The sequence below is a fragment of the Cyprinus carpio genome, chromosome B20 (assembly GCF_018340385.1).
Source record: "Cyprinus carpio isolate SPL01 chromosome B20, ASM1834038v1, whole genome shotgun sequence".
Lineage (NCBI taxonomy): Eukaryota > Metazoa > Chordata > Actinopteri > Cypriniformes > Cyprinidae > Cyprinus > Cyprinus carpio.
In genome coordinates, this window is record NC_056616.1 from 29,465,069 (window position 1) to 29,481,825 (window position 16,757).

The 16,757-nt window shown below is 38.0% G+C and overlaps 1 long non-coding RNA gene across 1 annotated transcript; it reads right to left on the reverse strand.

The window, feature by feature from the left end:
• Positions 1–5,773: 5,773 nt before the first annotated feature.
• On the reverse strand, positions 5,774–6,490 carry LOC122141026. Its single transcript, XR_006157487.1, has 3 exons — positions 6,378–6,490; positions 6,054–6,147; positions 5,774–5,814 (listed from the first exon to the last, which is right to left on the reverse strand). It is a non-coding gene; the product is annotated as an uncharacterized LOC122141026 (long non-coding RNA).
• Positions 6,491–16,757: the final 10,267 nt, after the last annotated feature.

Below are 16,757 nucleotides of genomic sequence, written 5' to 3' on the forward strand. Positions count from 1 at the left end.
TAAATAGTTAACAACATAGTCTAGATTAACCCACAGTAACAAAATTTAATTTAAAGAATAATAGCAGTGTTAATAAGAATTATTTCTAAATGCTGGACTGTTCTCATTTCGATCTGCACATGGAACCTGAAGGAAGTTATTATTTATTTATTTATTTATTTTATTTTTTTTGCCAAGAACGAATTGAAATGAAAACATTTACATTTTAATCTGTATATTTAAATATATATATATATATATGTTTGCATGCAGTAAGAGCCTTTGTGTAAATTCAACATATACACACACAGAGTAGGCTTTTATTTGTGCACATAACATGAAACTATGTATGGAAACTGTCTATGGAATGTGTGGTGGCTGCTTCATGCAACAAAGATTCTTTTACAGGCACTGTTTTAGACACTCTCAAAGTTTTGAATCTTTTCCCGAAACAATCAGAGTAAAGCCTCAGTGCTTCATCGTGAAGCTTCATTTGCCCATCCTTACAAGGAAGAATCAGGAAGAATTAGAAAGGCAGACAGCATAGAGTCAAAACAATCCAGGGTCACACACGGAACAAAACCAATAGACAGGACATGTGCTCATGATTGCCAGTCACAGCAAAATAAGCAGAGTGGGCTGGAGCTGTTTACATAGTCCAGGGAATGAGTATCAGGTGTGCAATCAGTGCCGGACACGAGGTTATGGTAAATGGAGTCAGTACTTGGGTGATGGAGCGCTCTGGTGGTGATCGGAGGGAGCCACAGAGGCTTGATTCATGACTGCATGTAAAGAAAATGTAAATCTGTAATAAATGCTGATATCATTTTCAAGTACTGTGACCTGATCAGGTCAGACTGCACACCATGTAAGAACAGGTGTTATCCTGCCATTTGAATTTGGCCACATAATTTGATTTGTATGACTGAATCTGGTTTCTTCGCCAAACAGCATTAAAAGCAGAAAGAGAGGCAGCTGACATTATCTTCTGCCTCTTTCTCTTTCTTGTAGTAAGAAGCCTAATAGAAGCCTATTTTACTTGCTTTGTGCCAACTAATCCAGTCCTTTTTACCAGGTGAAATATGTAGTAACATTTTACTACATATTTACTAGATATTTATTTAAATCATTCATGGTTCAACCAATTCACTAAGAAGATCCGGTTAAATAGAAAGATTTGTTCGCGATCCGGACATCACTAGACGAGACAAAACCAATAAAACCCATTACAAATGAGGCATTTGTTGTATCCAGTGGGGACATAATTACTGATTATAATGACTTATACTGTCTTTTTACGCGTTGCGTTGTGTATAGCGCTGCGTAACCATAAAACCATGTCTGCATTAGTGATCTGAGAAACAACAAACAACAAGCCTGCTCTACTGCTCAAAACTCGCATTTGAATCATCATTGCAAATTATTTAAATATAAAAAACATACTTACAGGCTGTGTGTCAGAAGCGCCAGACTGTCCTTGCAAAGTTTGAACTGCTCAACTTTATAGAAACAGCCATTGTGCCACAGACGCATTGCAGGCTACTGGTTCAGAAAACAGTCCTCATCCTTCATAAAATGTGCAGCACATATCTAAATATTTTGGTTGAGCTGTTCTGGAACGGTGTTGAAATACAACTTAGCCACTGATTTCTAGTTGTGTCCTCTTTTGGAAGGCCAAACAAAGTAGTTTCACTTGATTTATATTTTTGTCCTCTTTTGGATAACAGAGATAATAAAAGTTAGCCTTCTTTCTTTGCGTGAACATTTAGGCGGCGTTATGCAAATCTTCCCACATAAAAAATGACTGTGATTTTAACGGTAAAAACTGTGGAAATGCTACAGTACAAACCTGTTAAATGGTTAACGGTAATTTCCTGTAAAATTTACAGGGAAAAACTGTAAACTGACATTCCCAGAATTCTCTGCATTGCATATTTTGTTTGAATTTGATGTTTTTTCTTTGAAATAACTATGTTTCTTTTTCATTTTTGTTCTTATCTGTTATGTTTATTAGGGTTGTATGTTACATATAATGTTGTTAAATGTATGTTTATTGCATATTTCAGTTTAATGAGTCTCACCATGATGGTGTTTAGTGCTTGTGTGAATTACACTGTGAACCTTCTATGTATCTTGTTATTTAAAAGCTGCTTGTGATGGGCTTTGTTTCAGCACCTGCTTTTGGTGGTTATCAGTGTATTACAAAGGTATAAAACAGATTTCAGTAAAAAATTACTGTGAATTTAACGGTAAAACACTGTAAAAATGCTACAGTAAAAACCTGTTAAATGGTTTACGGTTAATTCCCCTACTATATACGGAGAAAAACTGTATTGGACTTTACATGTAATTTTATAGTAAATGACTGTGATTTTAACGGTAAAAAAACTGTGAAAATGTTACAGTACAAAACTGTTAAATGGTTAATGGTATTTTCCTGTAAAATTTACAGGGAAAAAACGTAAATTGACGTTCCCAGAATTCTCTGCATTGCATTTCAAATTTTGTTTGAATTTGATGTTTTTTCTTTGAAATAACTGTTTGTTCTTATTTTTTTTCTTATCTGTTATGTTTATTAGGGTTGTATGTTACATATAATGTTGTTAAATTAATGTATTATTAATATTTCAGTTTAATGAGTCTCACCATGGTGTTTATTGCTTGTGTGAATGACACTGTGCACCTTCTATAGCTGTGTCCAAATTCAGGGTCTGCATCCTCCTTAGGATCCTTCCTACCCGGTTGAAGGAGGAGGGGGTCCTCCGACGACCGTAAAACCCGGAAGTCGGTGTTTGTGAATTTGGACAGCCTACCCTTCTTTCAGTTCCCTCCCTTACCCGTTGCTCATATCCTGTCGCCTAGCAACCGTGACGGCGCTAAGCAAGAAGCGGGAAAAATGGACAAACAAAGAGTTATTCTCCTCATTTTAATTCTTTTGGAAGAAATAAAGCAATTAAATAAATTAAATAATTTGTTTTTTTGTTGTTTTTGATTTTTTTTGTATAAGTATTGAAGTTAGTCATATCCAGGTAAGCCATTATAGCCTATTTTTTATTTATGTTTTTAAGTATTCTGCTAATTTCCCCTACAAATTCACTGAGCCGAAACATAAACTTTAGCTTGTTTTGTCAGAGAAACTCTATCTATCTATCTATCTATCTTTATAATGATATATATATATATATATATATATATATATATATATATAATATTTATATATATATATATATATATATATATATATATATATATACATACACACACACATACATATATATATAATATATATATATATATATATATCAATAATATGTATATAATTATTCATGTAATATGTATAATGTGCATTGCATTAAAAAATAATTGGAGTTTTGATATTTAAATTTGTCTTATGGGTAGAATAATGCTTTTATCTGTTAAACACTTATTCTAATGTACTAATTATATTATGTATTTGTTCTCTACTTTTCCTTAACCAGACCAGACCCCGTTACTGCAGGATTAACCTGAGTGTCCCAGTTTTTGGACCGTTTCTTTTTTCAGCCAGGAAGATCCCCGACCAGACTTTCGGCTGAGCAGGGAGTCTCTGGCAGTGTTGCAGAACCTCCTGAACCAGGAGAGAAGCTATGGGTGGGGTGCTACAATAGAGACCCTGGTGTTTCTCTTCTGGTTGGCCTGTGGAGCATCCTACAGGGTGGTCTCACGAGTGTTTGGGATGCCCCGGTCCACCGTCCACTACATTGTCCACCGAGTGACTGAGGAGGTGGTGGTCATTCGCCACAAGGTCATCTTCCTCCCGAAGACCCCGGAGCACCTGGAAGAAAGTGTCCCCGCGGGTTTGCAGGGCTGGCACGCCACAGAGCTTTTATCAAAGATGCAGGTGCCATCGACGGCTGTCACATCCGCATCAAGCCTCCGAGTGGCCCTGATGGTCAGTGCTACAGAAACAGGAAACTGTTTCCATCCATAATCCTTCAGGCTGTTTTGTGACCATCAGGGCCGCTTCATCGATACGTACGTGGGCTGGCCTGGATCGGTGCACGACTCCAGGGTGCTCCGGCACAGCCCACTGTATGCTCAGTCATCCTACCCTCCTCCAGGGCATTTCATCTTGGCCGATGGAGGATATCCATGCCTCCAACGGCCTCTCCCCCTCATCACTCCTTACAAGAAGCAGGTGCAAGGTGTGGGAGCCCAGCGCTTTAACAGCCATCATTCCAGGGCACGCTCCATTATAGAGGGTGGTTTTGGAATGATGAAGACAAGGTTCCGGTCCATCTTCCTGCAAGCGCTGGTGGTGCACTACACCTTTGTTCCTCATGTAAGTTACCAGCCAGTGTTATATTAAATAATTTTTTTTCAATATCACAATATACTAAATTTATATATGCTATTGCAGGTTGTGACAGCATGCACCATCCTCCACAACATCTGCCTCAGTGCCGGAGACGTGTTGGCACCTGAGGATGAGCCTGAGGACGATGTGGAGGAAGATGAGGGGGAGGCTGACATGCAGGCCGTCAGCGGTGCTCAGTGGTGGGACCAACTCTGTGCTGAGGTGTCTGCCCTGGAGGTTGTACCACCAGGTCATGACTACCTTTAACAAGCAAGTAAACAAAAACTTTAATATCTTATTTAAAAAGTACTTTGTCATGAAAGGATTGGATTCAATTTCTCCTGTTTACATATTTATTAATGCATGTTTACAGATGTGACAGCGGTTGATTGAGTCGCTCTGCAAACCCTGCTGGTGGACGATGTAGTGGACAATGGGAGGAGACATCCTGAAGCTCTCTGCAGACCACCCTGTGATGTTTCACTTCGCCAACCAGAGGACCAGCCACGGATCCCTACTGCACTCCATCCATGTCTCTCATCCTTTCAGCGGCTCCAGCAACACTGCCAGGGACTCCCGTTGTAATTAAACATAAAAATGGTCCAATACCTGGTCACTCAGATTAATCCTGCAGTGATTTGTTAAAATCTGTTGTCCTGTAAATAGTTCTGTAAATAGTTTCTGTATGTTCTTGAATTTGGTTACCTCAATTTTGTTTTCTGAATATTATTAAATAATTATACACTTAATTTTCTTTACAAATGTTCCTTTTACTTTGAAAAGTATGGGAAATAAAAAAGAAATACAATGAATGAGAAGTATTTCTTTCAAACAATTTATTTCAAACAACTGAAGCTAACAATGGAAAAAATGTAATCCCTCCCACCCCAAGAAAAAAAAAATTATTTGGGGACCCAACGCTCCAGAATGGAGAAGAGCCTGTCCATCCTCTCCCTGCTCTCCTGTTCTTTTGTTTTTTTATCTTGAGCTCTCCTCTCTTCAGCCTCTCTCTGCTGCCCTCATGTCCTCCCTGATGAGGTCTAACAGCTCCTGGTCACTGTCCCTTCTCCTCTTCTTCGCTGCTGGCTGCCTATCTCCTTCCCTCTCTTCTTCCTCTCTCTCCTCTTGGTCACTCACTGCTGCACTTGGCCCTGGAGTGTCCACAGGGATGGAGGCAATAAGGACAGGGGGGCAAATTGAAGGCCTTTGTCCTAAAACCTCATCCATTTGGACAAACCAGGGCCAAGTAGCAGCAGTGGGCTTCCCACTCACTCCCTCTACTGACCCTGGATACTTGCATTCCTAAAGACAAGTAAAAATCTAAACTGTTTACAAAACATGTAAGCTTAAACCTAGGATTTTTTTAACTGTTACTAACAAAAATATTATTTTCTATATATGGACATACTTTATATTTCTTTTTTTTAAATTGTCCCACTTTTTCTTTGCTTGGGCTGTGTGTCACTTTACCAGACAGGCCCATCTTCTCCAAAACTATCCTAATGTAGGAGAAAAAGAGAAAATATTGGAATTGTGTTAATCACAGATATCAAAACGACAATTGTGGAACAATACTGTACAGAATTATACTACACAAAGGACAAAACAAGAGAAGTAAGAAAATGTTTCAGCTCTTTAATGACTGCAGGAAATGTTATCTGTACTGCACAAAACAAAAAAAGAAACAAAAACTGCCTTGATATTACAATGGGATTTCTAAATAGATTTATTCCTGTACCTCCATCCCACAGTGGCAGAGTTCTTTGCTCCGGTGAAGAGCTCATCGTTCTCTCCCCGGAGCTTTATAAACACTTCTGTCTGCTCTTTCGTCCCTAGAAGCGTTAAAAACAGCTTCAATCACTAACAAATTAGCTGTGTGTAAGGGGATATTCACACAGGCAGTAAGGAAGAAGCTAGTTTACGAAAGTAATGGGTTTTTTTTTTTTACATATAAACGTACAAATGTAAAAAAAATGCTTAACGCTAAAACAAAATGCCTAACTAGACAACCACTGAAAATTTTTTTTTTTTTTTTTGAAAAGGCAGTTTTTAAAAAACTTACATCGAAAAGCATACTCCTCTCCCACTCCGCTACCGCTCGCTTCGTCCGCCATTACGCTCTGCCGAAAAGAATTATGGGATAGGTAGGACGGGAAAGGATCCACCACACCCATCATCCTTCCAATTCAGGGAAAAGGAGGACGTATTTGTGGGCCGCATTTGAAGGATCCTATGAATTTGGACAGCCTTCGTCGCGGCGCTGTGACGTAACACAGTAGACCCTGAATTTGGACACAGTCTATGTCTCTTATTATTTAAAAGCTGCTTGTGATGGGCTTTGTTTCGTCACGTGACTTTCTCATCACTACCTGGTTTTGGTGGTTACCAGTGTATTACAAAGGTACAAAACAGATTTCAGTACAGTACTTCAATAAATTGGTTTATTAATATTATATCAGTTAAATTACGGTATTAAAATGTACATTTAAGGTAAAACCGTTGAACCTAAAATGGTGTTACCGTATTTTTTGCGGTATAAAACCATTAAACCTAAAACGGTGTTACTGTAATTTTTACGGTAAAATTCTGGCAACCACAGCTGCCAGTTTTTTACCGTATATTTTTGGGATTATTTTTTACAGTACTTAAATAAGTTGGTATATTAACATTATATCAGTTAATGAAATTACGGTATTTAAATTTAAATTAAATTTAAGGTAAAACCTTAAACGTTGCTACCGTATTTTTTATGGTATAATTCTGGCAACCACAGCTGCTGGATTTTTACCATAAATTTTATGGATTTTTTTTTTTTTTTACAGCGAGACATGTGGGGGCGTGTTAGAACGAGCCATTCTAGGGGGGTGTGATTGACTCTTAACTTTTATAAAGAATATCTCTTTGGATTTGAGACTTTAGTCTTTGCAACTTTACAGATCTTCTTTATGCACCAAGAGCTTGTAACAGTCCAAAGAGAAAGGAAAAATTTAAATCGCATCATATGACCCCTTTAAAAGGATTTCAACAGGTGAAAAGGACTGCATGAGCTATAATCTGTCAAATAATGCGTAATCAAAAGACAGGTGGGTCAGGGCAGATAGCAGACAAAGCACAAAATAAGCAGGTGGATGACGAAGTAGTGATGTGACATTTGTACATTATTCTTCTATTACATCATATTGATATTTACGCTGGCATTAAATGCCACCGCTTAATGGGTGTATGAATTTATAACAGAGAGAAATTCAACATATACACACAGAGCAGGCTTTTATTTGTGAATGTTATATGAACCTATGTATGGAAACTGTCTATGGAATGTGTGGTGGCTGCTTCATCCAACAAAGTTTCTTTTATAAACTTTTGGCTGCTTTATTTTTTACAAACCACCAGATGGCACTGTTTTAGACTCTCTCAAAGCTTTGAATCTTTCCCCGAAACAATCAGAGTAAAGCCTGAGTACTTCATCATGAAGCTTCATTTGCCCATCCTTACAAGGAAGAATTACCAATAGTCAGGAGACATGCTCATGATTGCCAGCCACAACGAAATAAGGAGAATGGGCTGGAGCTGTTTAAATAGTCCAGGGAATGAGTATCAGGTGTGCAATCAGTGCCAGGAACGAGGTTATGGGAAATGGAGTCCGGGGAAAGAATCAGTACTTGGGTGATGGAGCCCTCTGGTGGTGATCGGAGGGAACCACAGAGGCTTGATTCATGACTGCGTGTAAGAAAATGTAAATATGTAACAAATGCTGATATCATTTTCAAGTACTGTGACCTGGTCAGGTCAGACTGCACACCATGTAAGAACACGTGTTATCCTGCCATTTGAATTTGGCCACATAATTAGATTTGTATGACTGAATCTGGTTTCAGCATTCAAAGCAGAAAGAGAGGCTGCTGACATTATCTTCTGCCTCTTCCTTTTTTTGTGTAGTAAGAAGCCAAATAGAAGCCTATTTTACTTGCTCTGTGCCAACCAATCCAGTCCTTTTTTTCATTTCTCTGTGAAGGTTTCAGACCCCACCATAGCACAGAAACTGCACTTGTTAAAATTACAAATGACTTGCTTCTTGCATCAGACCAAGGCTGCATCTCATTGCTAGTTTTACTTGATCTTAATGCTGCGTTCGACACCATAGATCATGACATACTCATAGATCTATTACAAAACTATACAAGTATTCAAGGGCAGGTTTTAAGATGGTTTAGATCATACCTGTCCAATCGCTACCACTTTGTTTATTTAAATGGGGAGTCATCTCAATTATCACTAGTAAATTATGCCACAAGGATCTGCCCTAGGTCCTCTGCTATTTTCAATATACATGTTGTCCCTTAGTAATATTATTAGAAAATATGGAATTAGATTCCACTATTATGCTGATGACACTCAACTATATGTCTTAACGAGACCAGATGAAACTTCTACATTTCTAAGCTAACAGAGTCTGTTAAAAATGAAAAAGATTGGATGACCAATAATTATCTCCTATTAAATTTGGATAAGACAGAGATATTACTTATTACTTATTGGACCAAAAAACAATACACAGAATCCCGTAGATTACAATTTGCAACTAGACGGATGTACTGTTTCCAAAGAAACCCAAGATAACAGGACTTAACGACTACAGACCTGTGGCTCTAACGTCTGTCGTCATGAAGTCATTTGAAAAACTGGTTCTGGCTTATCTGAAGGACATCACTGGACCCTTACTGGACCCCCTGCAGTTTGCTTACCGAGCAAACAGGTCCGTGGATGATGCAATCAACTTGGGATTGCACTTCATCATGCAACATCTGGACAAAACAGGGACTTATGTGAGGATCCTGTTTGTGGACTTTAGTTCGGCTTTAATGATATTTATCATGGTAGTAATTTGGAAGATGATGTATCAGCTGTCTGTTCCTAGCTCTATCTGTCAGTGGATCACCAGCTTTCTGACAGATAGGCAACAGCTAGTGAGACTGGGGAAATTCATGTACAACCAGCTGCTCCACCAACACTGGTGCCCCTCAGGGATGTGTTCTCTCCCCACTGCTCTTCTCCCTGTACACCAACGACTGCACCTCTAAAGACCCCTCTGTCAAGCTCCTGAAGTTTGCAGACGACACTACAGTCATCAGCCTCATTCAGGACGGTGATGAGTCTGCTTACAGACAAGAGGTTGAGCAGCTGGCTGTCTGGTGCAGTCTTAACAACCTGGAGCTGAACACTCTCAAAATAGTGGAGATGATTGTGGACTTCAGGAGAAACCCCCCTGCACACTCACCATCATGAACAGCACTGTTGCTGCAGTGGAGTCATTCAGATTCCTGGGAACCACCATCTCTCAGGACCTGAAGTGGGACAATCACATTGACTCCATTGTTAAAAAGGCCCAACAAAGGTTGTACTTTCTTTGCCAGCTGAGGAAGTTTAACCTGCCACAGAATCACACTGACTCCATTGTTAAAAAGGCCCAACAAAGGTTGTACTTTCTTTTCAATAACTGTCTGGTTTGGTTCAGCTACAAAATCAGAGATCAGAACACTACAGAGAACGGTTCGGACTGCTGAAAGAATTATTGGTGCTCCCCTGCCCACCCTTCAAGAACTGTATACATCCAGAGTGAGGAAAAGGGCTCAGAAAATCACTTTGGATCCCTCTCATCCAAGTTACCCCCTTTTTGAACTTTTGCCATCTGGCCGGCTCTTCAGAGCCGCAAATACCAGGACAGTCAGGCACAAGAACAGTTTCTTCCCCCAGGCAATCTACCTCATGAACAGTTAAATGTTCCCCACTTATGAAAAAAATGTGCAATATTCTTATATTTATTTGTTACTCCTCCATCCAAGTACATCTCTGCATCTTACTCTATTCTAATCCATTGTCATCTATAGCACAACTGTTCATACAATTTATTTATTTGCAATTTGTTTTTTTTTGTTTTTTGTTGTTGTCTCTGTGTACTGGAAGCTTATGTCACTTAAACAAATTCCTTGTATGCGTAAGCATACTTGGCAATAAAGCTCTTTCTGATTCTGATTCTAATTCTGATTACCTCCTCTATAGTCAAAATCTGGGTGTTATATTAGACAGCAATTTGTCTTTTAAAAACCATATTTCCCATGTTACAAAAACAGCATTCTTCCATCTTAGAAACATTGCCAAGCTACGAAACATGTTACCTGTTTCTAATGCAGAAAAGCTAGTTCATGGATTCATGACCTCTAGACTGGACTATTGTAATGCACTGCTAGGTGGTTGTCCTGCATCCTCAATAAACAAGCTACAGGTAGTCCAAAATGCAGTGGCTAGAGTCCTTACCAGGTCAGGAAAATATGATCATATTACCCCAATTCTACAGTCTCTGCACTGGCTACCTATTAAGTTCCCTATCAGTTACAAAATATTATTACTTACCTATAAGGCCCTTAATGGTTTAGCTCCTGCGTACCTAAGTGGTCTTCTACCACGCTACAATCCATCATGCTCCCTAAGGTCACAAAAAACTTTTGGTAGTACCTAGGATAGTAAAGTCCACTAAAGGAGGTAGATTTTTTTCGCATTTAGCTCCCAAACTCTGGAATAGCCTTCCTGATAATGTTCGGGGTTCAGACACACTCTCTATACACTCTCTCTGTATAAATTTGGCCAAACATTCAAATAATGCATCTCATAATCTTGGACTGCAGTTATATCTGATCAAATGCACATTATTATTCTTTAGCTTGGGTTAAACTAATTAATTTTACTTGGCTGGAACAGCAGCTACGCTAATTATGTCTGTATTTGTTTCTCTGTTTTGCCATGGGATTGACATTCCGTGGTAACTAGGATCTACACAAGCTCCAGTCTGGATCCAGAATACCTGAGAAGAGATGATGCCAGTCCCTCAGAGGACCTCAGATGATTCCAACTCCGAAACAACATACAGAACTACCAAATTTTGCTATAAGTTTGATTGCATAATATAATAATTGCTATTATATATATAATAATAGTGTTCATCGTCTACTTGATTTCGTCTTTAATTGATTTTTCAATACATTTCTGCCATATGTAAATAAACTGACAGTCACCACTGATAAGCTACTACTAAATATTGTAGAAAATAAATTTCCTGTAAAGTTGCTTTGCAATGATTTGTATCGTAGCACGGAGCACGGAGTGGAGCGTTGTGATTTTGACTGGAGCGAGGAGCGGATTTTTTAAAAGTTGGAGCGTGGTTTTCACTCGCTCCATGAGCACTCCACCACCGCTCCATCACGAGTACAATTCATGCCAACAACTCGTAATATTACTGCATATTTCTCAAAGAATTTGTTTGTTCCTTCTAGATACTGAATATTTTCAGCTGAAAGCATGATTTAAACAAGCACTACAAAACTTATTCACATGCAATCGCTCTTTCAATAATGCATTCAAACAAATGTAGCTTACAGTGTTGCTTCATCTGGATCTGATTTCGAATGAGCAGAAATCTGTAAGAATAAATCGATCTGTAGATAAAATAACAGACAAAAACGTACTGTTATTTTCATCACAAACAAAATTTGAACTGCAAAAAGCAGCAATTATACCTTTTAATGCTGACAACCATGTTATTAGCTTGTCATGTTGTAGGAAAAAAGTTTGAACACTAATGTTCCAATAAGCCACTTTAAAACTCTGCAGTTATTTTTATTCATTTTATTTTTTAATATACGTTATGAACAGAACTGTGATATTTCAAACATACTTAAATACTTTAGCCGCAGAGCGGTGTTTCTCCGAGGAGTGGAGCGGGAGATGGTGAACCCGTAGCGGAGTGATTATTAAATGCTCGGAGCGCAGAGGGGAAATTGTTGACACTCCGCTCAAATACTGGAGATGACACCACCACACAAATTTGGCTTTTTGTTAATGACTTCCTACAGAGTGTCTTTAACACAGAGTAACAGCTCACTACCAGTTACAAAAGACACTGTCACAGGCAATTCTAGTTGTATTTTTCATCAATTCATTTCTTAAATTATCCTTTGACTATTTTCTGGCCCACCATCTAGTGCTGAAAAATATTTTTGGGCTGATGCCAAATTTAATTGCCGACCCCTTCTCTACTTATTGAGGACTGCATGAGCTATCATCTGTCAAATATAACAAGCATGAATTTAATCAAGTCATTTGAGCAAAAAAGAACAGTTCACTCAATAAGTAGAGTCTGTAACCACTTTTTAGCAATAAACTGGAATTGTTTTATTGTTTTTTGTTTGTTTTTTTGCCATTGAAAGGTATTTCAACAAGTAAAAAGGACTGCATGAGCTATAATCTGTCAAATATAACAACATTGTTTTTAAGTCATTTTGGGGCAGAAAGAACAGTTCACTCAATATGAAGAGTGTGTAATCTCTTTTTGGCAAGTGTAAAACTGCATTTTATGGGTTAAATTGGCAATTTAAAGGTATTTTAACACGTAAAAAGGACTGCATGAGCTACAATCTGTCAAATTATATATCGGCGTAATCACAAGACAGGCAGTGAGTCAGGGCAGATAGCAGACAAAGCAGAGAATAACCATGGTGGACGAGGAAGTAGTGATGTGACATCTATATAAGTGTTCTATTACATCATATCGATATTCATGCCACAGTTTATTGGGTATATGAATTTATAACAGAGAGAAATTCAACATATACATACAGAGTAGGCTTTCATTTGTGTAAATAACATGAAACTGTGTATGGAAACTATGAAAACTGTCTATGGAATGTGTGGTGGCTGCATCCTCCAACAAAGCTTCTTTCACAGGCTTTTGGCTGCTTTATTTTTTACTAACCACCAGATGGCACTGTTTTAGACTCTCTCAAAGTTTTGAGTCTTTTCCCAAAACAATGAGTAAAGCTTCAGTGCTTCATCATGAAGCTTCATTTGCCCATCCTTACAAGGAAGAATCAGGAAGAATCATAAAGACAAACAGCATAGAGTCGAAACAGGGTAAACAATCCAGGGTCACACACGGAACAAAACCAATAGACAGGACATGTGCTCATGATTGCCAGTCACAGCAAAATAAGCAGAGTGGGCTGGAGCTTTTTAAATAGTCCAGGGAATGAGTATCAGGTGTCCAATCAGTGCCAGACACGAGGTTATGGGAAATGGAGTCTGGGGAAGAATCATTACTTGGGTGATGGAGCGCTCTGGTCGTGATTGGAGGGAGCCACAGAGGCTTGATTCGTGAAATATGTACCAAATGATGATATCATTTTCAAGTAATGTGACCTGGTCAGGTCAGACTGCACACCATGTAAGAACAGGTGTTATCCTGCCATTTGAATTTGGCCACATAATTTGATTTGTATGACTGAATCTGTTTTTTTCACCAAACAGCATTAAAAGCAGAAAGAGAGGCAGCTGACATTATCTTCTGCCTCTTGCGTTTTTTTTTTTTTTTGTTTGTTTGTTTTGTTTTTTGTTTTTTTAGTAAGAAGCCTAATAGAAGCCTATTTTAATTGCTTTGTGCCAACCAATCCAGTCCTTTTTACCAGGTGAAATATGTAGTGACGTAGTTTCTGCCTCAAAATGACTTGATTGCATTCATGGTTGTCATATTTGACAGATTATAGCTCATGCAGTCCTTTTTACCTGTTGAAATACCTTTAAATGGCCAGTAAAATCCATAAAATGCAGTTTTGCATTTGCCAAGAAGTGATTACAGCCTCTACTTACACCAGCTACAGGTGGAGAGAAGAGAGAGTCATAGAGCTAATCAAGTGGTTGGGGATTATTAGGAGGCCAGGGGGGCAATTTGGCCAGGACACCGGAGTTACACCCCTACTCTTTACGAGAAGTGCCATGTGATTTTGTCCACAGAGAGTCAGGACCTTGGTTTAACGTCGCATCCGAAAGATGGTGCTTTTTGGCAGTATAGTGTCCCCGTCATTATACTGGGGCATTAGTGTTCCCGCGTTTTACAGGGTGAGCATCCCCTGCTGGCCTAACTAACACCTCTTCCAACAGCAACCTAGTTTTCCCAGAAGGTCTCCCATCCAGGTACTGACCAGGCTCATCCCTGCTTAGCTTCAGTGGGCAACCAGTCTTGGGCTGCAGGGTGTTATGGTTGTAGATGGCTGTAGAGTCTGTAATCACTTTTTGTCAAGACGAAAACATAATTTTACGGGATGTATTGTATTGGACATTTAAAGGTATTTCAACAGAAATAACAGTTCACTCAATAAGTAGAGTCTGTAATCACTTTTTGGCAGGTGTAAAACTGAATTTTATGTGTTTTATTGTCCAATTTAAAGGTATTTAAATATTTTAATATATCTGAGGTAGTTAAAGGAAATCAAGTCATTTTAAGGCAGGAACTATGTTACTACATATTTCACCTGGTAAAAAGGACTGGATTGGTTGGCACAAAGCAAGTAAAATAGGCTTCTAATATTACCTATAATCACACGAATATCATGCCAGATTATGTTATAAATGGCAAACACTTATTTTTTATTCCGTTACAAGAAAAGTTTATTTGCTATTAGCACAGACATGTTACATGGACATAAGTTTATGTATATTTGCAGGTTATGGCCATTTGATCCTGATAAAAGCAGGCATAGATGTATAGAAACTGGGGTGATACAAGCTTTAGCATGCTGTGCCACTCCTGTGGACGGCAATCAGTTTTCGGCAGACAATCAATTTTCTGGACAACACCTGTCAGTGGAATTCTCAGACGAGCGGCATGCTTTTTTACTCATTTTGTTAAATTATTATTATTTAAAAGAACAACATGAAGAGAGCATGCACAGCTGTTGTTTATGTTGCTGTGTGTAGCCTGTGGAAGTAACGTTAGCTGCAGCAAGGGGCTATAATATCTTTGTCCTATATTTTTTTAATGACAACTTTATGATTGGTATATAAAAGCTACTACGAAAACCTTTTCCCCATTTTTATCACAGAATAAGGCAGGAAATGTATTTTATAGTTTCATAATAAATTATATGTCATTCAGTACTGCATTTTTCATATAGTTTATTTATTACCTGAAGATAACTTCTTTTCCCCATCTTCACCCATATATTTTCGCAGTCGTGTGTTTGTCGTCACGTTTTATCGGTAAAACGTTTCTGCTTTTATTCAGCTCAACTATACTGATAGCCGGATGCTTTTGTCCATATTAGGGATTTCCTGCACGTCATAAGTCATTGAGTCTGTTTTGGACTCTCTGCGTGAGAGAGCGTCCTCTGGCTTTGAGTATGAATGAAACACACACTGCATGAGAGTTCAGAGCTCCTGATATTCACATTTCCTCATTTTGGATACAAATAAAACATCAGGTCATGCAAAGAATATCGATTCTGTCTCTTTGAATTTAAATCTAGATTTAAATCTAAAAACCTCTACGTGAACACACCTGCCCGAATAAAGTGCTGGGGATTTAAATGTTATTAATATTAAATATTTATTAAATATTGAAAATGCAGCTAACAGAGTTCTGCACACAGCAATATAAACAAAGATGCCTGTTCTCTCTTGTTCTTGCTGTTTGATTTGGAAAAGTTTAAAGGGTGTCAAGGGGTCTTGTCTTTTTTATGTTATCTGACTAAAATCTATTCATACTTTGAACTATTATTATTACAGTATTTATTTAAAGAAGTTAGAGTGCCTTAAAATAATTACCACAACAATGGTAAAACAGGCTTATACTGATTTTCTCATCCTCCGAATTATACTTATCAGCCATGTTTTTATTATCAATAATAATAATAATAATAATAATAACAATAATATCATCAATACTATAATTCAGTTTCTAATTCCAGAGTAATTAAGAGGTTCAATGAAAAAAAAACTTTACATTTTAAACTTAAAAGGGTCTTTTCTGTTCTGTGTTTCTTTTTCAAAGGTGCGTCAAGACATTTGCTGCTTTATTAGTACAGAAGATTCCGTTTCAATACACGTATCAGCAAGAAGCACAGCTCTATTTAAAGCTGTGTTCCATGTGCCCCTTTTATATTCTGAGAACCTGCGCTTCAAAGGTTTCTGCACGGCCCTACCTAAAATACAAATTTACAGTCACTGTAATGCATATTGATTATAAACAGCTAAAAAGCTTCCTACCAGTGGCCCTCCTTCACAAAACTTAACAGCACAGTTTTATCATAGGTAGAATGCAAAATGTTTCAATACAAGTGTGAACAGGGTGGTATTTTCTGGTTAGATTCAGATGATAATGATTATGCCACCCTGGGATTTGCACCCAAGGAAATACAAGAAAAGGGACACAGTTTTGGTGGTACAATAAAAAGACAGAGACGTGTTGTCCAATTTAACAACAACAACAACAAAAAAAACTTTTATTAATAATAATAAAAAAAAATAAAAAATGGACTCATCATAGTCCCCATACACAAACTAGCATGTTTATTATAACAATAATATTAAAACTCACAAGATTAAAAGAAAATTTCTC